The sequence below is a fragment of the Labeo rohita genome, chromosome 2 (genome assembly GCF_022985175.1).
Source record: "Labeo rohita strain BAU-BD-2019 chromosome 2, IGBB_LRoh.1.0, whole genome shotgun sequence".
Lineage (NCBI taxonomy): Eukaryota > Metazoa > Chordata > Actinopteri > Cypriniformes > Cyprinidae > Labeo > Labeo rohita.
In genome coordinates this window covers 24,225,117-24,252,809 of record NC_066870.1, presented here as the reverse complement: position 1 = coordinate 24,252,809, position 27,693 = coordinate 24,225,117, and the positions used below count along the sequence as shown (strand labels likewise).

At 35.4% G+C, this 27,693-nt stretch overlaps 1 protein-coding gene across 1 annotated transcript in view; it reads left to right on the top strand.

The window, feature by feature from the left end:
- The first annotated feature begins 767 nt into the window (after nt 1–767).
- LOC127178088 (dynein light chain Tctex-type 5-B) overlaps nt 768–27,693 on the top strand; it is a 62,791-nt gene continuing 35,865 nt past the window's right edge. Inside the window, exon 1 of the mRNA XM_051130741.1 lies at nt 768–839. The gene's annotated coding sequence lies outside the window, so the exon portion shown is untranslated. The remainder of the gene's footprint in view (nt 840–27,693) is intronic.

Below are 27,693 nucleotides of genomic sequence, written 5' to 3'. Positions count from 1 at the left end.
TTTGATTCTTTTGAAATGAGAAGCTGAAAAGTAAACCAAAATCAATGATATATTAGTACAGTATGTGAGTAAATGTACTATCTACTTTATTTAGTATAGATGTTTTTCAATGAAAGGAAGAGGGGAAAATTATTAGGAACTAGGGACATTTCTTGTGGTGAATTTATGCAATATATTTAATTTAAAAGGGAAAAAAGTCATTTGATGTTTTAAAGGTCATTTCTGTCATGATGATAAGAAAGGAAAGTCAACTGACAGGGAAATTTGTGAGTGCAAATTCACTTTTGTCATCACGTAATGTCATTGTACATTCCACAAAACAACTTCCTCTATTAACTGAAACCATATTTGTTGTCACAAAAATGACAGGGAATTATGTGGTAGAGTTCAGTTTATTACAAAGAAAGCATCATTTACTTTTGGATATTAGTGACATCATGTCATGCAACACTGATAGTCGCGTTGCTCAAGGCATGAAACGATCACATTACAGAGAGAGAGAGTGTGTGTAATGATGGTGTGTAAAGAATGTGGAATGAGTGGATTCGTGTCAAAGGGTTTTACTCATGTCATTGCTCTGCTTTCAAGTGTTCACTCCTGACCTGCCCATAACTCCTGCTCTGTCATTGGAGACTATTTGTAGCATGTGTGTGTTCAATGAATGACATGACTATATTTCCAGTTGCTCTATTTTAGGCCAAAGGAGGAAACTTTTTATGATGTGGGTCTGTAATTATAGGAAAATTGGGAGCAGGCAAACCAAAGGAGAGGAATGGCAGTATCAAACATGGAGAGATGTCAGCTGGAGAGAGATATGGACGACTGACATTAATATTACAGTAGGTTTCAATTATGTAGATATGTGTGCCAAGGTGGGATCTAGTGAAATGCTCTTGATCTTTTTTATCATTAAAAGTACATTGTTTTATTTTTTTTTTAAATTGTATGATTTTTATTTATTATTTTTCACCTATCCATTCTCCAAACTACGGAAGCCCATTTCCGCCACTGAATAAAACATACAAAAAGGTAATTGTGACTTTTTATCTCAGTTCTGATTTTATTCTCAGAACTGTGAGAGATAAACATGTCAGAATTGTGAGATAAAAATGTGCTAAAAAAATGTGTGATAAAAATAAAGTTGCAAATCTGAGAATTGCATGATATAAACTTGCAACTGAGTTTAAAAAAAGTAAAGTTGCAATTGAGAAAAACTCGCAATTCCGAAAAATAAAGTCGTAATTTTGAGAAAAGTCGCAATTGTGAGGGAAAAAGTCAGAACTGCGTGAAAGTCAAAACTGCGTGATGATAAAAAATTCTAAGAAAAGTTGCAATTGAGAGGAAAAAACTCATAATTGCATGACATAATGGACAATTGCATGAAAAAAGTCATAATTGCGTGACGTAAACTCACAAATGCAAGAAAAAAAATCAGACTTGTGAAAAAAAGTTGCAATTTCGTGAAAAAAATCATAACTGTGTGATATAAACTTAAATAAAATCGCATTTTTGAGAAAAACTCACAATTGCGAGAAAAAAAGTCAGAATTGCGTGATATAAACTCGAAATTCTGAAAAATAAACTCACAATTCGCAACTGCAAGAAAAAAATCAGAGCTGTGAAAGAAAAATTCGCAGTTGCATTAAAAAGGTCAGAAATATGTGATATAAACTTGCAATTCTGAAAAATAAAGTTGCAATTTAAAAAAAAACTCACAATTCTGAAAAATAATGTCGCAATTCTGAGAAAAGTCACAACTGCGATATAACTCACAATTGCGTGATATAAACACGCAATTGCAGGAAAAAAAATCTGAATTGTGAGAGAAAAAGTTGCAATTGCATTAAAAAAAAGTCAAAATTGCGTGATATAAATTCTGAGAAATAAAGTCGCAAGTTTGAGAAAAGCTGCAATTGGGAGAAAAATGCTCAGAACTGCATTATATAAACTCACAATTGTGAGAAAAAAGTCAGAATTGCGTGATACAAACTCGTAATTCTAAAAAATTAAGGCACAATTCTGAGAACATTCTCCATACCAAACTTTATGTCCTAGGGAGTTGTTATTTTATTTTATTTGTCATAACATGTCTTAAATACATTTAAAAAACAAACAAACAAAAAAAACCTTCTAAATCCTAAAACCCTTTTATTTATTTATTTTTACAACATTACATGTATGAAACCAGAATAGGTGCTCTCTTGTGAGTCCATGACTAATTTTAGATTTTAACAGTTACTAAAATAGTTATTAGAACCATCAAATACTAGTTCAACAGACCACTTTCACCACCATTTCACACTCACAGCCCTGCGTTGTGGTGAGACGAATATGCATCTGGCTGTTTTTACCATTTTAAGTGCGGGCTGTCATCATCTGTCCTCAGAGCCGTTAAAGCCCATGCAGTCATGCTTCAATTCTCTCAAACACCAAAACAACATCTGTGCTTGTCCAAGGAGTGCTAATATGCCTGGGGCTGTCAGAAGCCTAAGAGATTTCACTGATAGGTGCCATAATATAGTAAACAGTACAGTCGTTTTATGTAGCATTTATGTAGGCCATGCCTGCTTACATCAGCCTTTCTTTATCCAGGACTGCTTTTGTAAGTGATGAATGTTTTAATTACGAGTTTACATTGACCAGCCTGGTCCCAAGGCTAATCATGGTGGATTGAGAATCAACATGGTGTTGTATTGCTGTGTAAGTCCATTACATCATCTTATTAGAGTCGCTGAGCTCCATTTCTGCCAATCTGTCCTAGAATGTCATTTAGGCTAAAGCTGTTAACAGCAACTGAACGAAAGGCCTTTGATTAGGGCTGAAAACTTTCATTTTGCTTCATCTTAAATGAAGAGCCGACCTTCCGCCCTGTTAATCTAGAATAATCTCTTTCTGACGCCATATTCCTCGTACGTCCGTGGCTGTTTTCCATTTCTGCTTTGAAATTAGTAATCGGTCACAGCTTGCCCTGAATTCTCAAACTGCACTTACAAGTGAATCACAGCACACTAAAAATAACCCCGTTAGAAGACCGGACTCAGGAAATGAGTAAAAGGCTTTCGGGTCCTGAGAATCCAGTGATGTCCTCCGCTTTACGCTGACCCCTCTTCACTGGATTACAGCCTGACGTCTAGGTGACGTCTTCCACTGCAGGAGATCCAAAGAGAAACAGATGTTTCCTTAAGCTGTAAGGCTGATAATGTGGTAGTTTCAGTCTGTAAGTTTGTTTCTGCTGACTCATGATATTGGATTTCCTTTCATCCTAAAACCTTAGCCACACCTGTTGAAGGTCTGACAGGTTTAACCACTTTGTATGTTTGGTTTTCACATTCTTTAAAGCATTTCATCAGTTTTAGGCCACGATGCAACCAGTTTGACAGTTACACTCACCCATATAACTTGCTTTTTGTATTACTGTTAAGTTTGGAATGACATTAACATGACTGAATGCATTGTAGTACTATGTGTGTGGTTTAATAGTGAGCATTAGGTGTGATTTAAAGTTCACAAACACATACCAAATTAAATCAAGTTTAACAAAGGCATTTGTGGCTGTTGGTCTTCAAAAAACCCACAACTTTGTTTTGTAAGCTCTCAATCGACCAAAAAATGAGCGTTTAAGGACACAAATAGCTGTGAATGTCAGGGTATTTCACATTGAGCCATTCAGTCGGATAATTTCTCCAGCAAAAGGAAGGTAAGGAAAAGGAGCACTAACACAGACCAATAAAATTTAGTTTCTCAATATATCTCCCTTTACATAGGGTGGTGAAATAATCCTTTGACATAAAAATAATGATTGTGTCCTGTCACGATTAAGTTTCCCTCCAGTGGGCGTAGTTCTCACCGTAATATGACATGTTGAGCTCAACTTTTGTGTCCTTAAATGCTCGTTTTTTGGGTCGACGGCTTATGAAAACGTAGTTCTGGGCTTTTTAGCTTGTTTATTGTACACCTTGTCACAGCTTGTCAGCTTTTAGACATTATACTGTTTTTTGTTATAAATCAGAAATGACAAGGATGCAGCTTCCCACAACACAAAGTCAATGGAGAGCGTTGGATTGTTTTCCCCCCTGGTGGGCGTGGTTTTCAGATTATGACGCGTGTTACAGCTTGAGCTGTTGAGCTTGGTAAAGCTGCATTTGACAGTGTATGACAGCCACAATTTCACCCATATCTCTATAAAAAATAAAGCATATTTACATATTTATCTGAATCGTTCCCTATCCCCTATATAGCGCACTACGTGCCACCCACCGTACATTTTGTGAACAAGAGACCCATTTCAGCCGGCGGTTCAACATCTATTTATAGTGTAGGGGGCGGGGCACTTCGGATTCTAGAGAGCATTTGATTGGACCGAATGTTTGATAGAAAGCTGAAGTGCAGGGTGATGTCATCAAAATCGCTGATCCATATTGGTGGAAGTTAGAGACTGTAAGTTTTGAATGCTCATATCTTGTAAATGTGAATTTTGTTGTTGTTTTGGAGCACACTAGCTTATAGATAATCTGTTAATACTAAAAACCAAATAAGCCACACCCCCTCCAAAACACATGGACGCCCACAGCCAGAACCAGGGTTGCCAAGTCTGCGGTATTTCCGTGGATTGATGCGGTTGTTTTTTATGTCCACGGGTTTACATAACCCTAATAATATGATATTTGGCCTTTGGAATGCAAATTTCACCCAGGGCATCTTGCCTAAAAATGTGTATTCTATCCCACTGAACGCGATTTTTACCGGCAGAGCCCCCCTCGAAACGCCATTGAGCTACTTTTGGGCTAGTTTTGACTATCAGTTGGCCTGGCCAGGTTTTGTTATGAAAACCTGGGAAACCTGGACAGAACGGAGGCTAATCAGCAACACGTTTTGAGACGGCTTTGGTGTAGGATTGAATGCAACGTTGTCAGATTTCCTCATGTCTCATTCACTGGTGAGAAAACGTTACAGTACAAAGCGTGTAATATTAAAATAAAACGCCTTCCACTCTCGGTCTGCAATAGTGTAATAGAACAGGGCTTTCTCCTAAGAGCACATGCAGCCATTTGTAAATTTAATGTGCGAAGCCTCCGGTCTCGTCCATTTTCAACTATTTTTAGCTGTCATTTTGCTACTTGATATTGCAAACTCGTGTGCCTTACCATATTTTTTTAATGTATTATCCTAATTATAAACATAGTGGTTTGTAATGCAAACAGTTTTACTGTTTACTGCACGTTGGTTTTCTATACACATTGTTATTTTCCTACAGCAGGTAATGAACTGGAAGTCATGCACATTCACAGACAACGGCTTACTTCCGCGTTGAAAAATAAAGTGGATAAATGCATATAAATGCATTTAGACAGTGTTGCGAGGTCTGCAGTTTTCCTGCAGAATTGGGCTGCTTTAACACTGTTGCTGTGGGTTGTTTTTTTATGTCTGCAGGTTAAAGTGACCCCAATAGCATGATATGTAGTCCCTAGAATGCCAAATTTACCAAGAAACATGTATTCCCCAGAATGTTTTTTACCGGTGGAACCCCAACTAAATATGATTGGGCTAGTTTTGAGTGGCAATTGGGTGGGCTTTGTTGTGAAACCTGCCATTTCAACCACTTAACCTACTGATTGCTATGGAGATGTGAAGAGATTGTGAAACCATCATAACAAGACTGTTTTTGAACTCTATCACCTACCCTGCCTTTTAATATTTAAAATGAATTTAAAATTGATTCCTGTGAAGGCAAAGCTGAATTTTCAGCAGCCATTACTCCAGCGTCACATGATCCTTCAGAAGTCATTCTAATTTGCTGATTTACATGCTTAAGAAACATTTCAGATTATTATCAGTGTTAAAAACAGTTGTGGTGCTTTTTTTTTTTTTTTTTTTTTTTTTTTTTGTGCAAACCATGATACTTTTTACTCAGTATTCTAGAAGGATATATCATTTTTGATCACTTTTGACAACTTTCGAAACATAATGTACCCTTTATTTACACTGTATAAACTATTTATAAACTCTAAGCAACAAAACACTAAGTATTGTAAGTCTTTTAGTGTATCACATGAGATTTTGATTTGTCATTTTCATAAGTCAGAGTCATGCCTTGTGATGCCTTTCAAGAGGGTAGGAAATTCTTTGGTTTTCTACCTCGGTATCCTTTGATCATCAGTCTGGTTTTGGTGAGGTGATGACTTTAGTTACATTTGTTCAGTGTCTTTCTTAGTTGATGTTTTACTAAGTGATTTGCATTGTATTAATTACCATAATGTGTATTCCTGTAACCAAACAGCAGGAGCTACATTTAAATTGCTTTTTGGCGATAAACAAAAGATTTCTGAATTTTGAACGTTTTTTGAACAAGTAAAGTTATGACATATAAAGAAACATTTAGAAATTTTATACAAATTTTCATTTATGTTCTTTGTACAAAAGGTCAGATTTTCTCAGGACGTGTTTAAGAATATTACATAGAATATTTAGTATTTAACACTAAATGTCTATGAGTGTTACAAAAAGAAAAACATCACATAAAATCAGTCTAGAAATAATTAGAGCCAGTTGTTGTGGGGGTAGTTGAAAAGTGTGAAAGTCACAAGTTGTGACTTCTGTCTGTTCTGTCTCACAAGTTCAAACCATGTGACCTGCTCGATGGAAAAGAAAGTGGTTGGAAAAACAGTTCAGCTATTTTAGTCTTGAATGATGATGATCTCACTTTGCAGTTTGTATGTTAACCACAAAAGTCAACAGGAAGCTGACATATCAGAAAAAGGGCATGCTGCATAGAAACAATCCAACGCAAGGAAACAACAATATACAAAGAAATGCTGTAAACAAACATTGTGTGTCACAAACACAGGTGTCTATGTTGAGATACATTTCCACAGGATGCATCTATAATTGGGTTGTGCATTCAACTAACGTAGTTGACATACATTATAAGTTCCTTCCAGTGAACTCTGAGGCCTACTCTGGTGTGGTACACCTGCGGTCTCATTTTGAATATTATGCTTTTGCAGTTGCTAAAAGTGCTATTTAAGCAGCAGCAATATGACTTTTTGACTAAATATTGCAGCAGCAAGATAAGATGCATTTTTTTAATTACACAGGCTCATGTTCTGGGTGGTGTTTATGGCACCATCAGGCATAATTATCACAAGAAGATTTAGATAATACAGGAACAGTTTTTGTTGCTCTCTGTTCCCATTCTCTGTCATGAGGATTGCAGTGCTGCAATCTAGCTGCAGTGGGCACAGATTCATCACCTTGATGTCTGTTTGGGTGAGGTCCAGTGCCCCACATCTCAGACATATTGCTTCAATGAGCTCTGCCAGAAGGGAAGAGAGAACATTATGGAGTCTAGAGAGTTCTGCATTCTGCCACTTCAAACATTCTTTTTTGGTTCTGGCACATTCTGGCCAAATGTCCTTTGTTTTTGTTTTTTTTTTAAAATTATTTTATTTATAGTTTATTTAGCCTTGTTTTTGTTCTGGCACATCTCATTTGTTGCTCTTTTTTGTTTTGCTTTGTTTTAAGAGTAGAGAGAGAACATTACGGAGTCAGAAGAGTTCTGCATTCTGTCACGTTTTTTTTTGTTATGGCTGATTCTGGCCAAATTATTTTATTTTATTTATTTGTTTATTTATTTTTATTTTATTTTTATTTTGCTTTGTTTTTGTTCTGGCCAAATATATTTTATTTTATTTTATTTTATTTTATTTTATTTTATTTTATTTTATTTTATTTTATTTTATTTTATTTTATTTTGCCTTGTTGTTGTTCTGGCCATTTTATTTTGTTATTATTTTATTTTGTTCTGGCCAAATGTTTTGCTTTATTATTTTATTTCATTTCATTTCATTTCTTTTTTTTTTTTTTTTTTTTTTTTTTTTTTACATTTAATTTAGTTTAATTTAATTTTGCTATTTTGTTTTGTTTTGTTTTGCTTTGCCATGTTTTTGTTCAAGCCAAATGTATTTTATATTGTATTTTATTTTATTTTAGTTTATTTGACTTGTTTTTGTTCTGGCCAAATGTATTATTTTATTTATTTTATTTTATTTTATTTTGTTCTGGCCAAATGTTTTGCTTTTTATTATTTTATTTTATTTTATTTTATTTTATTTTATTTTATTTTATTTTATTTTATTTTATTTTATTTTATTTTATTATTCTACTTTGCCACGTTGTTGTTCTGGCCATTTTATTTTGTTATTATTTTATTTTATTTTATTTTATTTTGTTCTGGCCAAATGTTTTGCTTTATTATTTCATTTCATTTCATTTCATTTCATTTCATTTTTTTTTTAAATTTATTGTAATTTCATTTCATTTTATTTTGCCTTGTTGTTGTTCTGGCAATTTTATTTAATAATTTAATTTAATTTAATTTAATTTAATTTAATTTAATTTAATTTAATTTAATTTAATTTAATTTAATTTAATTTTTGCCTAGTTTTTGTTCTGGCCATTTTTTAATTTAATTTTATTTAATTTTATTTAAAAGGCCTTCTGGGGGGGCGCTGGGCGGAGGGGATTAAATAAATAAATACATTTTTTTCCCCACTCTTGGCATAACCAACCAATAAACCTTAAAAAGTTGCATTAAAGTTCAGGTAAAATAAACTTTCTTTCTAATCAAGTGAAGGATTTCGAATGAATAGCATTCAACCAAATGCTGCTGTTCTGTTCTGTGCAACTTGTTTCTTGTTTACCAGATGCTTTTTAACCAAAGTGACGCATATGCTGATTGCAGGGACGGTCCCTTTGGAGCAGCACACTTTCTTTCACAGGAACAGTGATGGGAGGAAGGGATCTCAGTGACTGTACAGTTCTTATGGGTTAAATTCTTATCTGGATGCAAATCTGTACTTTGACAGTATAATGAGTCTGTGTGGCTTATCAGACTACATCAACATTTGAATCAGAAAACATGCCAAAAATTGAATTGAAGCATTGTCCTTGATCAGTGTTTTGTCTTTTCAGGCCTTTAAGGTCATGCATGACCTCTTTTACATCACACTGACAGCTTTTGATGACGATCCAATAAGTGAAACGTGGGTATTTACGCAAAAACAGAACTTAGGACAATTGAGTGCCGCTGACTGCCGTCAGCAATCAATGTTAGTTCTGCATGACGCTCTGTTCTATTGTGTACCGCTGCTAAGTTCTGCTGCTCTTGACGTGCACGGTAATAATACCCTACAAAGGAAAGTACCAAACAAACTTGCCTTTGTCACCTAGTTTTAAAATTTCCACAAAATTTCTGCAGCTCTACAGAATGAGACATATAGAATCACAAGGTTGTGCCAGTTATTTCTGATGCAGTTTGCACAGTTGCACCTCTGGCTCTTCTTGGCCGTGTGCAAGATGGTTATGAAACAGGTCTGCACGCATTGTGGTAAATAGTGACTACTTATTAGAACTGGAGAATGTTGTTTACTGATCAGCTTGTTATGTGTGAGCTGGTGCCTGTGCAAGAGGGTTTTTGCGGTTATGCTAATCTGTTTCCTTTTGTTCTGTTTTATTTTTGCTCTATGCATCTGCATCTTTCTTTCACTTCAGAGTAAAAGTCATGCTGGGTCAGGTGGAAGACACTTCCTCTGAAAAGATTCAAAAAGCATTCCTGTCAAGGATAATGTCATTTCTGATGGAGAACTAAAACTTTTGGGGTTTTATTAAGTAGGTTTGACTTTATGTTTTCACAGTGACTCAGAAACCAATCAAACTTTATCTGGTATAAATAGATATGGGTGTTCATCAGCAGTCTATAACTGTCTAGGGTGGACTTCCTTTTAAACATAACAGCCAGCACTTCCTGTTTGTGTATGTTTATGCTGACAGCTAGGCCCACACAGAATCTACATCGGCAAAACACCACAAGTTTCTGTTAAATTGGGCCTTCTGTGAGTTCTAAAATGATCAAACCCCCTTCCCTTCAAGTGTATGTTTAGTAAATATTTTCTTAATTTGATTATCCTTTCAGATACTAATAAATGAGTAGTGCTCTCATTTTCAAATAACATATTTTATCATGTGCATAAATTCCATTTTGCAGAATTTTGCAGATTTTTCTGCAAAATTGGTGCAGAAATTAAAAACCCAGCAAATTCGATCTGGGCCTAGCAAAGACACATGACAATGCCATGATTTTTTGCAATAATAGAATAAATGCATGATTTTTGCAATAATAAGAATATTAAATTAAGGATGCACTGAAATATGGAAGCCCATTTCCGCCGCTAAATAAAAATGTAAAAAATGTATTGCGACTTTTTATCTCACAATTCTTACATTTTTTGGCAGAATTGTGAGATATAAACTCCCAATTGAGAGTTATAAAGTCAAAATTGCAAGAAATAAAATCACAATTCTAAGTAATTGTTTTTATTTCTTAGAATTGCGAGTTTATATATCGCAATTTTGAGTTTATATATCGCAATCGCGGGTCAGAATTGTGAGATATATTTGCAAGAAAAGTCAGCGTTGCAAGATAACTCGCCATGCTGATTTTTTTTCTTGCAAATGCAAGTTTATTTTTCGCAATTGTAAGTTTATGTCACAGAATTCTGAGGAAAAAAGTCAGAATTGTAAGTCTGTAATTTGTAATTCTGACATTATAATTCGCAATTGTGAGTTTATATCACAAATCAGAATTTTGAGTTTGTAGCATGCAATTTTAAGAAAAAAAGCCAGAAATTCGAGTTTATATCTTGCAATTCTGAGAAAAAAAAAATCTGAATTTTGCGTTTGTATCAAGCAATTTTAAGAAAAAAGCCAGAATTTTGAGTTTATATCTTGCAATTCTGAGAAAAAAAAAATCTGAATTTTGAGTTTGTATGACGCAATTCAAAAGAAAATATCAGAATTTCAAGTTTATATCTCACAATTCTGGAAAAAAAAGCCTGAATTCTGAGTTTATATCTTGCCATTCTGACAAAAAAATCTGAATTTCAAATTTGTATCATGCAATTCAGAGAAAAAAGTCAGACTAGTGAGACAAAAAGTCTCAATAACCTTTTTTCTATTTTTTTTATTCAGTGGTGGAAACGGCCTTCCATACTGAAGTGCTTTGAAACACGCAGCATTATTTTGTGTGTTGACGTAATTTCAACTGAAACTGGACATATCAGGCAGTCCCGCCCCCTTTTTTTAAATAACCAAGAGTGTATTGTTTATTTCACAGCTTGGGCCAGAGCTGTTAAGCTCGATAAAGCTGCATTTGACAGCCACAGTCTTATCTATATCGTAATAAAATATAGCATTCTGTATAGAATTTAGATGGGTACAACACATTTTGTGGTCTGCACCAACTTACATGTATGATCCACTGCTTGCTATCATACATTTTACATGTTGTTTACATGTTAAAATTTGTGTGTTTTGAACCTTTTGGCCTTCCATAATCGTGTCTCTGGACCGGAGCAGACTGTGTGTGAAACCAGACTTCATTTGCCCCAACAGAAAGCATATTTTTACTGTCTGAATCATTTTGTATCCCCATTTTGTGCACTACATACCATTCACTGTACAGAAAATACTAATTCTGTGAACCGAATTCAGCCGTAGCTTCAGCGTCTATTTATAATGTAGGGGGCGGGACACTTCGGATTCTAGAAAGCATTTGATTGGACAGAAATTTTGATAAGAAGCTGAAGCAGGGAGATGTCAAATTATTAATCCATATTGGCGAAAGTGCGAGACTGATCGCTTATATGTTCTCAATGCAAATTTTGTCATTGTTTTGAAGCACACTAGCTTAAAGATAACTTTAAGGCTAACATATTCATACTAAAAAAACTTTGATTTTGATTCCATGGGGACTTTAAATTAAATACTTATTCTCTCTTGCTTATTTAACAAATTTAGAAATAACATGTATAGTTGTATAGTGTATAGTTGCAGTTGACGTAAGTAATTATTTTTATAAATAAGTACTACTGTTGGAGCCGTAGTGCAGTGGAAAGTTCCTGCCTGATTTATGTTGGTTCAAGGGGAAGCAAGTTAGTGCCTGGCATTTTGGCACGAGGATTGATTATCTGGAAGAAAGAGTGGAACATTTTCTAGATTCAGTGTGAACAATTGACCAATTATAATTCTTGAACCTCTCTCAACTATCCTAGTTATCACAGAACTCAGTCACAGCACTTTCTAAAGACACAAAAACTTTCCCTCTCAGAACACATTGTGTGAACATTTGCCTCTAGGGTACGATAACTCAAGCTCAATATACTCTCAGATACTGGAGAAAGTCTTTCTCTCCATTTGGGAGTTTGTAAGCTGCTCTAGTTTTCAGGTTAGAGCTCCTAATATGTTTTTGTCCTGCTGAGTGGAGGACATACAGCTGTTTTTTTTGTAGCTTGACAGGCAGTAGCAGCTCTGCTGCCTGGGTGGCTGATTATCTGGGTGGCAGGCAGCAAGCCATTTTAAAATTGTGCTTGTCCTGATTGTGGCTGTCCTATATTCTCGCTTTTTGGAGTCTTTCTACAGTATTTCAGTTTGGTGGATGGTTCTTACGTGTTAAAATGTGGTTATAGGGTTAAGCGTTTTACAAAAATTCTTTATTTTGTGCAAATGTTGTTGCATAATCACTTTAATTGATGATCGTGTTGACGTGCATATGAAATTCATTTTAATCAGTAAAACGTGTTGCTAACAAAACTGAGTGTTCTAGTCTAAACCCCAAAATATAGCAGCTGTGGTTATTTGTTGACTTGTTCTACACAGAGGTACCTGCGGCAGTTCTCAGAAAAAAAATTGGTTGATTACATAAATGCGGCATGAATCTCTTGAGAAATGTCACAGTTATGTTGGCACAAACAAAACAGCTACTTGACGCAGTTAGGTCAAACTTGTTTTCAGTTTTTACACATATATACTTAGACTCACACCTCTCTTGTGCATGTTTTCAACGCCAATAGCAACCACAAGATATTTCAGACACCACAAGAGGAGTGTCATATATGGTGTTTAAGGTCAAGAGAATGAAATCAACACATTGTGATATATACGTCACAGTGGTGCAATAAGTTGTTGTTCTTTGTCAAGTCTGAATTTGTCAAAATTAAAATTTAGAAGGTCTGTAGATTGAACTGTTCAGTGAAAATCAACCAAACAAACATATACAAATTACCCAACACATTTAAAAGTGACTTATTAAATGACACTTTGCCTTGGTTTAGTTGGGCAACCAGAAGTAAATAAAATTCAGAGCTTAGTTCCAAATAAGTGAGTTTGAGCAAAATAATAGCACATGGAAACGTTGCGCTGTAACCATAACAAAGTGACGTAAGCGCACAGCGAGAACATTGTCCTAATCTGAACAATCAGCGTTATAGATCATCACTGTCACCGCTGCCTGTGCAATGATGTGTTATGTAATATCAGAACAAATTTAGCAAGATGGAATGATAAGCTACAAAAGAGTTTAAAGGAACAGTTCACATTTACGATAAATGGGGACTGAAGAACTGTCAGTTTTGTCAACTGAATCAATAAAAGATCTGACTCAAAAGAAAATGCCAAAAAGAGCTAGAACTGATTTTAAAGGGCACCTATTATGCCCATTTTTACTAAATGTAAAATCTCAGATGTCCCCAGAATGTGTCTGTGAAGTTTCAGTGCAAAATACCCCACACATAATTTATTATATCATTTTGAAAATGCCTATTTTGGGTGGAAGCAGTAACACATGCACTGTTTTCGTGCATGTCTCTTTAAATGCAAATGAGCTGCTGCTCCTCGACCCCTTTTCCAAAATAAGGCTGTGCCTTTACGTCTCGAACCTCAGATACTCTTCCAAAAAAGTGCATCCAAAAGCACGCACACACAAAGCGGTTTTAACACGCCATGTGAGTACTAAACTAAATTTTCTTTCACGTCTTATTGCGCTTAAACTGTCAAATACACACAAGGTTATGTTAAAAACTCACATAAGTTACAAAAACACAGTCGGTTATGTTTGTGAAGGTAAACAGCTGAGAGAGAAATTGCACGTTTATATTAGATGTGCGGTATTCCGGTACTGGAAAAATACAGATATATATTTTATTTCAAACGGTTTGATACTATCATTTTGATCAATTCAGTATTTTATACCCTGTTGTTCCGAAGTGCTTTCCAAATTGCTGCAAAACAGGTAAACGTGACAACAGAACAACACGATGGATCATCAAACAGATGAAACTCCATCAACGTGCTTGAAACTAGTAAATAAAGACAACAGCAGAAGTGAAATATAGCATTATTTTGCATACAAAACAGATGATAAAGGTGAACGAGCTGACCATACTGCACCTGTATGCAAGCTTTTCTATAAATCATGTGTTGCCACAGGAGCTATAAATCAAATCTTGCCAAGCATTTGTAATTTGTCACTTGCTCATCCTGATCTTTAACTTGAATTTAGAGATTGACAGGTGAGTGCATTATTCATCATTCATAAATTCAGTTTTAATTAACTTTTATTAACAAGATGCGATACAGAGTAAACATGAAAGTTCAAATGTGTGTGATACGCTAGAACCAGTTTAGTTTTGGTTACATAATATTTGCACTTGCATTTCAAACAATCAAATATTAATGGAATTTAAATGAAGCAAAAGTTTTGCTATGTTAATTTTAGTATCAATAATATGAAGGGAATGTTTCTGCCGCAGTGCCGATTGCTAATATAAAGCAGGAGAGAGAACGTGACAGATTTGTACTTAATGCTTTTTCTTTGGCTATCTAAGTCTGATATCTAAAAACAATCAGAGAGAGAGAGAGATAATAACATGATTTTGAATATTATGACTGTTAGAATAACACTTATTCTGGTTCTCAAAGTGCGGTACGAGTACCACTATTGTTACTCAGAGGAATCACTAAATTAAATATAAATCAATGTTAAAACATTTTAATGTAATCATTATTTGAGTAAAGTTTTTTTTTTTTTTTAACATTTATTGTGCAGTACCATTTCTATTTAAGTTTTAGTTACAACACATTTTAATTTAATCATTATTTACATTTTTTATTTACCTGTTTGTAAGCACTGTGCATTGTAAATGTTCAAACTATGTATTTACAGTGTTAAAGTTCTGACAACAACAAATATTCTTATTAGGAATGAAATTGCTTTTCTTTTTTAACTTCAGATTTCAACTATGCAGACATGTAGCTGAATAGTTAGCCTACTCCTACCTACTACTTTACCACCACCCTTGAATTCCTGGAAGCTAACAATAAAATTAATTGTTTTACCTATTAGATTGTGTTTTGTTAACATGTACACCTACCCCAACCCTAAACTTAGCCCTTTCTATAATACAAAAACAGTATTATTGTTGTACAGTGTGACAAAAATAACGTTATTTGCTTTAATAATGTTCCCAACGTTGTTAACCGAATGGTTTTTGGTTGATGTGCACATGCCCAGTAGCCAGAGCTGTACCCCTTCTGGCCTTTACCCTGCCAGGGGTTTCTAGTATGCCTAGAAAGAGCTTGATTAGCTGGTTAAGGTGTGTCTAAATAGGGCTGGAGCTAAACTCTGTAGGACACCGGCCCTCCAGGACCGAGTTTAGGCACCTCTGGGTTAAAACAATGTTAAGATACTGACAAACAGTAGTGTTTTCTTGGACTCGGACTCGGCCCATTTTGTACTCGGACTCGTCTCAGACTCGACTTAGGTGGACTCGAACCCAACACTAATTAACATTAAAGCTGTTTGTAATAAACAAATGCATAATTAAGAATTTATCTTCAAATCTTTGCTTTTGGGTAAAATATGAGTCCTCTATCCATAAATGACTAACTGTAGTCATGTTGTGCATTATTATGATGTTTTTAATAGCTGTTTGGACTCTCATTCTGACGGCACCCATTCACTGCAGAGGATCTATTGATGAGCAAGTGAAAAAAAAAAAAACATTTAAATTGTTTTAGCAAATTTCTTTAAAAAAAAATGCAAAGTTTTGAAACAACATGAGGGTGAGTAAATGATGACTAAATATTTATTTTTGTGTGAACTGTCCCTTTAACTGCAGCCTATTTGATGTGCAAATGATGAGTTCACGCTTGAATGTTTTTCAGTTTCATTCGAAACATACTGAACAATGCCTTCACTATTTATGTAAGGTGAATCAAGGTTGTCATGATAGCGATGATGAAAGTAAATGTGTACAGTATCTTATTAAATACACATTTTATCTGGTCGCATGTTTGTTTGTTGTCTTATCAGTGTCAGCAGAGCCCTAATAAACACTCAAAGCCAAATGACTTTCACCACACCTTGTCAAAGTCTGCGCCTCACAGACATAAACGATACATAAATGATTATTACTCAACACAATACAGTACACATGGATACTGCAAACAGACACTCCTTTCAGGTACAGTAAAGATAAAGCTGCTATTTATAATGTATGCGTCTGTAACTATGCTTGTGTGCATGCTGCATGTGTGAACAAGACAGGAACTCGGTGGCAGCCGGATCATCTTTGTTTCCAAGGCAACAGCAAGCACCTTAACACCCACACAAGCTAGACAAACGATCCCAGAACGGGGTTTCCTCTCACACCTTGCGTTTGCAGAGCCCGTGTATGATCCTGTCTGTGACAGCAGCCGCTTGTGCGTCACGGCAAGTGTTCTCCTGGCGTTTCACAAACGCCCACAGCTCCCTGAGATCTTTTCGTTCTCGTCTCACGGCAGTGTACGAGAGACTTCTCCACACCTTAAAGAGTCACTTCCGGCAATCAATGAGACAGAGCGCAAACAGCCTTTGGGCAGTGTAACATCTACGGTTTACAACGTGTGATATCAGAAATGACTAATTGCTCATGAAGTTCTGAGACTGCCGACACTCGAGTTCTCTTCATATTTTTGTCTACTGATAAGTAAATGAATGCATTTGTCTACTGGATTGACCTCTGTTGTATTCTTTGACGCATAAAATAGAAATGACATATTGTATCCTTGTACTTCGTGTGCTGCCTCTCAAAAAAAAAATGGCATATTTTGTTACCTCCAGTGAGAGTTCACGCTAAGCTTTCTTACAGCACAGTTAGCATTAGGGATTTATAGAGCTTAGAGAGTTTCTTCTCAATTGAGTCTTTGTGTAGTGCGCCTCTAAATAATCAAGTTTAACCCCCTTCTATTTTCAGCTGTTTTGTGCACAAATCAGTTTATGTAACCAAAGAAATAGAGATGTAGAAATAGGTCTGGCATGAGGAAATTGGAATAATTTTCTAAGGCATGACCTGGATCTCTGACTAATGTCTTGGCCAGATGTCAAGGTTCACTTTTTACTTCAGAGTTAGCCTGAAAATTCTTCTTTTGTGTGTGCAAATATCTGTCTATCTAGCCATTCATCCATCTGTCCATGTCTGTTAACCCCCAAATGCATGTCTGCCATCCAGTATATATACGTATTATATATAATGGTTGTGAAAATTGTGTTTGTCTGTCTGTTGACCAATCGATCTATCTGTCTGTCTGTCTGAAAATTCTACTTTTTTGTGAAAAAAGTAGATCTGTCTATCTATCTATCTATCTATCTATCTATCTATCTATCTATCTATCTATCTATCTATCTATCTATCTATCTATCTATCTATCTATCTATCTATTCATCTGTCTGTCCATCCATCCATGCATCCTTATGTTTGACAGCCATCTCTGTCCGTCTGTCTGTCCTCCATTCATCTATGCATCAGTATGTTTGACAGCCATCTAATCTATCTGTCTGTCTGTCCATCCGTCCATGTGTTGGTCCTCCATCCATCCATGCATCCGTTTCACAGCCATCTAATCTCTTTGTCTGTCCATGCATTCTTATGTTTGACTGCCATCTCTGTCCGTCTGTCCGTTTGTGTGTCCTCCATTCATCTATGCGTCCGTATATTTGACAGCCATCTAATCTATCTGTCTGTCTGTCTGTCCGTCCATCCATCCATCCATCCGTCCTCCATCCATTCATGCATCTGTATGTTTGACAGCAATCTAATCTATCTATCAGTATGTCCATCCATCCTCCATCCATCCCTGTATCCGTATGTTTGACAGCCATCTAAACTATCTGTCTGTCCGTCCGTCTGTCCTCCATTTATCCATATATCCATATGTTTGACAGCCATCTAATCTATCTGTCTGTCCATCCGTCCGTCCTCCATCCATCCATGCATCTGTATGTTTGACAGCCATCTAATCTATCTGTCTGTCCATCCGTCCGTCCTCCATCCATCCATGCATCTGTATGTTTGACAGCCATCTAAACTATCTGTCTGTCCGTCCGTCTGTCCTCCATTTATCCATATGTTTGACAGCCATCTAATCTATCTGTCTGTCCATCCGTCCGTCCTCCATCCATCCATGTATCCGTATGTTTGACAGCCATCTAAACTATCTGTCTGTCCGTCCGTCTGTCCTCCATTTATCCATATATCCATATGTTTGACAGCCATCTAATCTATCTGTCTGTCCATCCGTCCGTCCTCCATCCATCCATGCATCTGTATGTTTGACAGCCATCTAAACTATCTGTCTGTCCATCCGTCCGTCCTCCATCCATCCATGCATCTGTATGTTTGACAGCCATCTAAACTATCTGTCTGTCCGTCCGTCTGTCCTCCATTTATCCATATATCCATATGTTTGACAGCCATCTAATCTATCTGTCTGTCCATCCATCCGTCCTCCGTCCATCCATGCATCTGTATGTTTGACAGCCATCTAATCTATCTGTCTGTCCATCCGTCCTTCCGTCTGTCCATCCTCCATCCATTCATGTATCCGTATGATTGACAGCCATCTAATCTATCTGTCTGTCCATCCGTCTGTCCATGCATTTGTATGTTTGACTGCCATCTCTGTCCGTTTGTCCTCCATCCATCTATGCATTCATATGTTTGACAGCTATCTACTCTATCTGTCTGTCCATCTATCCGTCTGTCCTCCAGCCATCCATATGTTTGACAGCCATCTAATCTATCTGTCCGTCCGTCCTCCATCCATCCATGCATTTGTATATTTGACTGCCATCTAATCTATCTATCTGTCTCTCTGTCTGTCTGTCCATCCTCCATCCATCCATCCATATGTTTGACAGCCATCTAATCTATCTGTCTGTCCATCCGTCCTCCATCCATCCATGCATTTGTATATTTGACTGTCATCTAATTTATCTATCTGTCTCTCTGTCCGTCCGTCCGTCTGTCCTCCATTCATCTATGTATCCGTATGTTTGACAGCCATCTAATCTATCTGTCTGTCTGTCTGTCTATCTGTCTGTCTGTCCATCCATCCTCCATTCATCCATGCATCTATACGGTATGTTTGACAGCCATCTAATCTATCTGTTTGTCTGTCCATCCGTCCATCTGTCCTCCATTCATCTATGCATCCGTATGTTTGACAGACTTCTAATCTATCTATCTATCTATCTATCTATCTATCTGTCTGTCTATCCGTCTGTCTGTCCGTCCATCCTACATCTATCTAGGATTATAAAACTGCTGTATACTACACATTATATAGCACTATACAACAAACAAGTGCACTAACAAAGAGAATGGCATTCTTCCCTTTCAGTCTAATGAAATAAAGAGACATCCCTCCCCCTGCACCTACGGGAGGTCAGTGACAGATGGGGGCAGCTCTGAACTGGCTTCACAGACAGCTGCCAGGGTTTGGGGGTGAAATGTTAAAGGTCAGCTCTTTTAGACTGCAGATCCCTACATTGCACACACTGATGGCCTGACAGTCAGACTTGCTGCAGACCCACTGTCAAAGTAGATTAAAACTGTCCCAAAGAGAGTTTTACTCTGCTTTTGATCTTATGTGGGGGCTGTCGCTTCAGCTGCTGTCCTCATAAATCATGTTGCATGTGGGATTCAGGTATGAGTATGAATGGGGCACGTATGACTGTGGTTGTTTGTGGTGGGTGAAGGGGATGTTGTTCTAGCTGATTAGCCTTTTCCAAGAGATACTCTAACAAGTTTTTCCTTTTTACTCCAGCATTTGTACACAACGTGAGCACAGTCTGTCACTGTTGCTCTGCCAGTAAAGGATATCCTTCCTGTGGATGTGAGGGGGTGTTTTCAAAATGCATTTACACAAAGTATTTTTAAGTATGAGCTAAAAGTGACAGCATCAGTGATAGAATCTGACATGGCCTATCAGTGTTTTTGATTTATCAGTTTGACACTTTCTTCACAGTGTATCATAAACTTGCTAATGAACACCCAGTGGCATTTCCAATAAATCAGTGACTAAAGACACAGATGAGTAGTTCATTTTGCTGCTTCATGTCAAACATGTGTAAAAGACTGAAAAAAACAAAAAAAATAAAAAAAACTTAATGCCAGGTGCTCAACTGAAATCATTAGGGTCAAAGTAAAAAAAAGTAGCACAGGTCAAACCACAACTTCCTCCAAGCTAAAACTCAATCCACTGGTCTGCAGACATAATCATTTTAAACTAGGTTGTGGCCAATCATTTTACAGGTGTGGGAGGGAGATGGAGGACAGAGAAGGAGAAAAAGATATATTGAGGTGCTTTTTGACATGAGGTGCCTTGATTATGAATGTTAAACAATTTTCTAATAGAATGAATAATGAGAATAATAAAATGTACATTATTTATTAAAATATAAATGTAAAAAATTATGTATATTCATTACAGTTTTAAAGTTGTTTTTAACATAACATTAAGACACACACATACGCTACCAGTCAAAAGTTTTTGAACAGTAAGATTTTAATATTTTTTTAAAGAAGTCTCTTCTGCTCACCAAACCTGCATTTATTTGATCCAAAGTACAGCAAAAAGAGTAACATTTTTTAATATTTTTTACTATTTAAGTCTTCTATTTGAATATATGATTTAAAAAGATAATTTATTCCTGTGATTTCAAAGCTGAGTTTTTAGCATCATTACTCCAGTCACATGATCCTTCAGAAATCATTCTAATATTCTGCTAAATAAACGTAATTTCTATAATTTAATTCTCTCTCTCTCTCTCTCTCTCTCTATATATAAATATATATATATATATATTTTTTTTTGTGTGTGTGTGTGTAAAATGTGTATACTATATATAATGATCCAAATAGCATTACATAAAATTGCATAACATTTAATTGTCAATATGTTTTTCAAATAATCTCTGCATGCTGAAAAGTTTCTTTCTTATGTTACGTACCTTTTTTTCATTCTTTTTAAAGTGGTGTCTTGGCAAACTCTGTAATTGTTTGACATTATTAAAAAAAAGTTTTAGGTGCATATTACATGTTTTCTCTCAAAATTACACTAAGAAAAAGCCCTCCGGAAAGCAGACACAGACTTCAGTGCTCTGCCGGCTTGTTAAATGTGTAAAACCAGGTTCAGCTCCTAATGAAAGGCCAAAGGATTTGTTACTGGTCAGGCCTGTATCAGGTGTTCCTTGCAGTTGTGCTTTTAGAAATGTGCTGAGCCCTCTGGCTATATTACAAATGGTTGCACGAACACATAAGAACAGAAAGACACCATGAAATAGCATTCCTTTAAGGAGTAACCAAGGCAATGCAGTGACAGGTGTACAGACACACACACACTCCATTTCATTAAGTGAAAAGCTAAAAGGGCTGTTTGGGGCCTCCGGTCTGCATTATACGCCCAGAGTGACAGACGTGCAGACTCCCCTATTGTGTGCGCAACGCCACTGGGCCTCTTTCTCTCTACCGCCGGAGGCTGCGGCGGTGGGGGCTGCTAGCAGGGTCGCGTGCCCCAGTTTCACAGCAGCAGATGGGGGATGAACCCCACTCGCTGCGCCGAACCTCCGGACAGAGGGTGTCTACCCCACCTGTCAAGACCACACAAAAGCCAGACCGCTACGTCACAAAGCCCAAGATGAGTCTGCAGACTGCAGGACCCAAAGCCGCTTTTCATGCAGCGTCAAGCGTGTAAACATGGAACATACTGATATTTAAAACGGGTCTTGTAGGGGGTCACATGAATACTAACAACACACATCTGCCATTGATTCTTCTCGTCCTCCTTCTATCCTTTCCAAAATGTGACCCTGGACCACAAAACCAGTCATAAGTAGCACGGGTATATTTGCAGCAATAGCCAAAAATACATTTTATGGGTTAAAATGATTTTTCTTTTATGCCAAAATCATTAGGATATTAAGTAAAGATCATGTTCTATTTTTTGCACCTGCAGATTCCAGATTTTCAAATCTTGGCCAAAGTCCTATTTTAACAAACCATACATCAATTGGAATCCTATTTATTCAGGTTTCAGATGATGTATAAATCTCTTTTTGTTTTTTTTTTTTTTTTGTTTGTTTTTTAAAAAGACGCCTATGACTAGTTTTGTGGTCCAGGGTCACAAATACTTAGAAAACAATTCTATTGCCAAATGCTGGGATCATTTCAATCCCGAAATAAATTTCAAACAACAACAAAAGATGTGACATGTGGTATATTAACATATTTCATGCTATTCTTTTTGTAAATACCACATTGTGGTATTTATAATAAAAATCATATTGTGCAACTTTAATTATTGTCATATGAATACCACGCCAGAAGCTACAATAATTTAAGTGCTGATCTTCGCAAACCTTTAGAACAAGAAAACACAATATATCTCTTTTTGGTTTATACAGAAACTGACAACTGATTCATAAGTTTTGTGAGTCACTAAAAAGAACCATTCATAAGCGTCTTTTGTATTTAACTGCATAAGTAAAAAGGCTATTAGAACTCATAATATTGTAAGCAGGTATGCTATTGTATAAAGCAACGCCCTTTTTTGGTCTGTTTTGTTACTGTCCTCTGACACTGTTTCATTATATTAATGTTTTCATTTTTTTCTGTTTTTCTTTTACATTTGAATATTAATCATACTGTTCTTATGTATGGCCTTTATTTAAAAAAAAAAGTTTTTTGTGCTGCAATCAGACTTGTTAGACCATGCTGTATGATTTTGATTTACCTAAAAGAATAGGCTCAGAAGTTTAGAAAAGAAGCGGCTTGTAGAATCGTTCCTCAGGAATTATAGCTCTTGATGCGCTGTCTGTTTTTGAGTCATTAAAAAGAACCGATTCATAAGAGTCAAATCGCTCATGATTCAGAAATCTCTGGTAACGCTATGTTTTTGATTTACTAAAAAGAACTGGCTCATATGAGTCATGAATCAGACTTCTCCAGTTACAATATTTTTTCGGATTTTTTTTTAACGGATTTCAGTAAGTTGTACTCTTTCTTTTAACATACCTTTGTTTGGACGTTCATTCATGTTTACTTAGTGCTGTAACTGGTCAAAGCGGAAGAGACGAGCTATTGCGATTTATTGGATGGGAGGTGTGCTACAATGATCCCTTCGTTATATGAAAACTAGCTGGATTCTTCTGGTTTAAAGGGGTACTATTATGTTTTTTCACTTTTTGAATTTTAGTCAGTGTGTGGTGTGTATCTGTGGGCATAAAAAGATCTACAAAGTTACAAATCTCAAAGTCCACTTCAAAGGGAGATATTTTGTTTTTTAAAAATCCCTTTTCAAGAACTACAAAAAACGGCTCCTTTGGACTACAACTTTTGTTTTCCGCATGCAACGATGTCACAACGCGGTCCATTAGAATATTATTAAATTAAATCCCGGCCACTGAAATTCGAACTGTAGGGACGAGGTGGGGGATTACCCTAACAATGCAGCGTGGAGAGCCACTTCAACGAACCGCAGCGTGGCGGGTGTAAACACAAGCATTTACTAGAGTTCCCAGATCAGAGCAGTAACGCGCCGCAGACGTGTGCAGTACAGGGGGTCAAAACACATGCAGAAGCTGCGATCTACTCCGGTTGCCACGTCGGAGCCATAACGCGCCGCAGATGTGTGCAATGTGTTGTAAGAGATTTATTTATCATACAGTGTAGATAATGCTAGCTTCACTTATAACACAAGTGTTTTTTTAAATGCATAAACTTGCACTACAATAGGCTAGGCTGATCAATGATGATGCTCTTTGATAATGTTAGGCTGCTTTTAGCCTTATGCTGGAGCTGGTTTCAGGCAATGAAACTAAGTATGTAAACAATTAAATACATTAGCACGATAATATCACGTATTGGTGATCTTGCAGGCTGATGATGGTACCCAACACTACTGTAGCGTATTATTTACTCACCCTCCATGCATCCTAGGTGTATATGACTTCCTTCTTCAGAAGAATGCAATCAGAGTTATCTTATTATATATATTTGCCTCACATGGCTCCGGGGGGTTAATAAAGGCCTCCTGTAGTGAATCAATGTGTTTTTGTAAGAAAAATATCCACATTTAAAATGTAAGAATCACTTTAACTTGCGCTAACAGTTGTACACAGAACTTGCTTCTTTAACAAGGGGCGTGGCAGTACTGAAACACTAAGATGTTCGGCAATCGCAACGCAGTGGGACAGCTAACCAATCACAACACATTTCGTTTTTCAGAAGGCAGAACCCGGAACTAATCGAGCCATTTGTGCCAGGCTGGGAGAAATGCATTGTATTACCGTAAATTATGTTAAAAATAATGCGTTTTTCGAACCACCAATCATGAAAGCATGTTCTAGTGTACACCCCCAAAACAAAATCAGGACTCTGTTAAAGAACATAATAGGACCTCTTTAAGAATCAATATTGTTTCGTAAAAATGAGAATCGATTAGAGTCAGATCATGATCACGGAACGTAAAACAAAAGCAAACATAATTAAAATCTTTCTGTTTGAATATTTAAAAAAAACGTTTCAACACTAGTTCTGAAGAAAAACAATTAGCTTCTTAAGCTACACTTCCGCCTCTGTTTTCTGTCTCAAGCGTCCTATCAGTAGGTTAACATGTTTTGACAGTTTTAGAGAACATGAAAATGTACTTAGAGCTGGATTGTTGCCTGTGGAATTCCTTACAGCTTGGATTTGTACTCATAAGAGATCTAGTCTGCTAAAAGGCTACATGACTTGTATCATCAACATCAACCCTTACATTTTAAAACTTTTAAACAATGTATAGTACTTATTTCACCTATAACCTACTTGTCCTCTCTTTCTGTTGTGTACACTTATTTTGTTGTCTATTTAAAATTATACATTTTCTATGTAGTTCCAAGTATGTTTATTATGTAGACCTTGCAAATGACTCTATAATCAGTACATAACAAGCACTTACTTAACAATTACTTGTACACTGGCTGTAGGTGAATGCATGCATTATGTAATTGGGCATTTGTCTGATGCGATTAAGAATGGAGGGCACGTCTACAATGAGATGACATCATTGTGCTGTGTCACAGTACTGTCTGACTGTGTTTGCCCCTCTTCATCTGTGTGTGGGCTGCAGCATATTCATGGAGCTCCTTTAGGAGCATCAGACAGTCTCTGCCAGTCATAGTCTGAGCCCTGCAATTATATGTACTCTCTCGCTCTCTCTCTGCTTCTCGAATTTTCTATGCTCGCATCTCTCCTCTCCCTCTCCTCAGATCCTCTCCTTGTGAAGCAATGCTAATTGCTCTGATGATGGTGCTTCATGTTGATTCCTGTGATTGATTTCTGCACCTGCTGCTGAATGTTTTAAGGGTTATTTTAGCACAGTTTCCACACTGAGGCAAGTGAGGAGAGGAATTCAGCAAGGACCTGCAACAATCACACTGTGTCCTCAATGCATATTTGATGTTAAAGGGATAGTCCACCTACAAAGGAAATTTTTGTCAGCATTAGCCTGCTCTCATGTGTGACTTCTTTCTTAGTATATCATGACCTTTTCAGTATAATGAAAGCACATGTCGAACTCCAAAGACAAACCGAGTTTTGATTTATTATTCACTGAAAGTATTCAAATTTGCTCTAGCTAGTAATGTCTGATTAGACATTGTAACTGCATGGGGAAGAGATACTAGCACATTATTAGAAATTTCTTCTTTGGTGTTTCACAGAAAAATTAAGAAAAATTTGGTTTGAAATGATGTTATTTTAGTGGATACTATTTTACTGAGATGCTATTATAATTTTTATTTTATATATAAATTAAAAATGAAAAAATATAAATTGTTTTGTAGTATTATTATTTTATTTAATTTAATTTTTTTAGTTATTGTTTTAGTAAAGTTGTATTTATATAGTTTTTTAACAATATTTATTTCAATTTTAGTTGTTTTAGTACCACAAGTAAAACTAAATGAAAATGAAAAATCTTGTATTGGCAACTAACTTAAGGCTTTTTAAAATATTGTATTTTGGTTTACGTTTATTTTATTTCAAGTAACAATAATCGTTTTCCTACTAGATACTATTATAGTTAATTATAGTTATTATAGTTAAATAATTTTATATTAATATTAGTTCATTTTTATGTTTTCATTTTAGTTTTAGTTAAAAGTTTAGTAATCTTGTGTGTTTAGTCATTTTTATTGTTTTTTAAAATATTTTTAAAATTATTTTGTATTAATATTAGTTTATTTTATTTTTTATTTTAGTTATAGTTTTAGTAAAGTTGTGTTTTTTTATTTTAGTTTTTATATTTTATATAGTTTTTCAATATTTATTTCAGTTTTAGGTATTTTAGTACATCAAATCAAACTAATTGAAAATGAGAAATCTTGTATTGGCAACTAGCTGAAATAAAATAAGCTGAAGGCTTTTTTGAATATTTTATTTTGGTTATTGTTTTTTAATTCAAGTAACAAGATTTTTTTCTTTGATACTTTTATAGTTTTTATTAATATTTTATATACAAATAAAATCTAAAAATACAAATAATATTATATTAATATTAGTTATTGTTTTTTTTTTCTTTGATACTTTTATAGTTTTTATTAATATTTTATATATAAATAAACTCTAAAAATACAAATAATTTTATATTAATATTAGTTATTTTTTTGCCTAATGTTGTTGTATGTTTTGTCATTTTTTTAATATATTTATATATGTTTTTAAATAATACTTATTTCAGTTTTAGTTATTTTAGTACATCAATTTAAACTAATAGAATATGAGAAATCTTGTATTGGCAACTATAGCTAAAATAAAATAAGTTAAAGGCTTTTTTAAATATATAATTTTGGGTAATAATTATTTTATTTCACGTAACAATAATCGTTTCCTTTAGTGAGAGACTATTATATTTTTTATTAATATTTTATAATAAATAAAATAAATAATCAAAATAATTAATAAAAAATAATAATAATTAAAATTAAATAATAATAAATTAAAAATTAAAAATAAATAAAGCTTTAGTAATGTTGTGCGTTTTATCAGTTTTATTTTTTTTATTTCTTTATAGTTTTTAAATAACATTTCTGTTTTAGTTATTTTAGTCCATCAAGTAAAACTAGTTGAACTTTGCTTTTTTGAATATTTTTATTTTGCTTAATGTTTATTTTATTTTAAGCAGCAAGAATCTTTTTTCTGTTGTTCTAGTTAACTAATAACTCTGGTTTGTAACATGAGAAAGTTCATTTTTAAGTGTCAGTGGCAAATTCTTTTGTAATCTGTTTTTGAGATGGCATTCCTCTCTAGAGGATTACATTACTCAAAAGAGCCCAAACTGAAACACCCTCTAAAATTCACACTTTCAGTGGCAAATAGCTGTTCACTGCCGTCAACCATTAAACTTGTCAGTGCATGCAGATGCACTGTATTACACTGGCCTCATTTACAGCACTAGCATAGAAATTGCAATCGGTCTCAGACTTCAGCGCTACAGCTG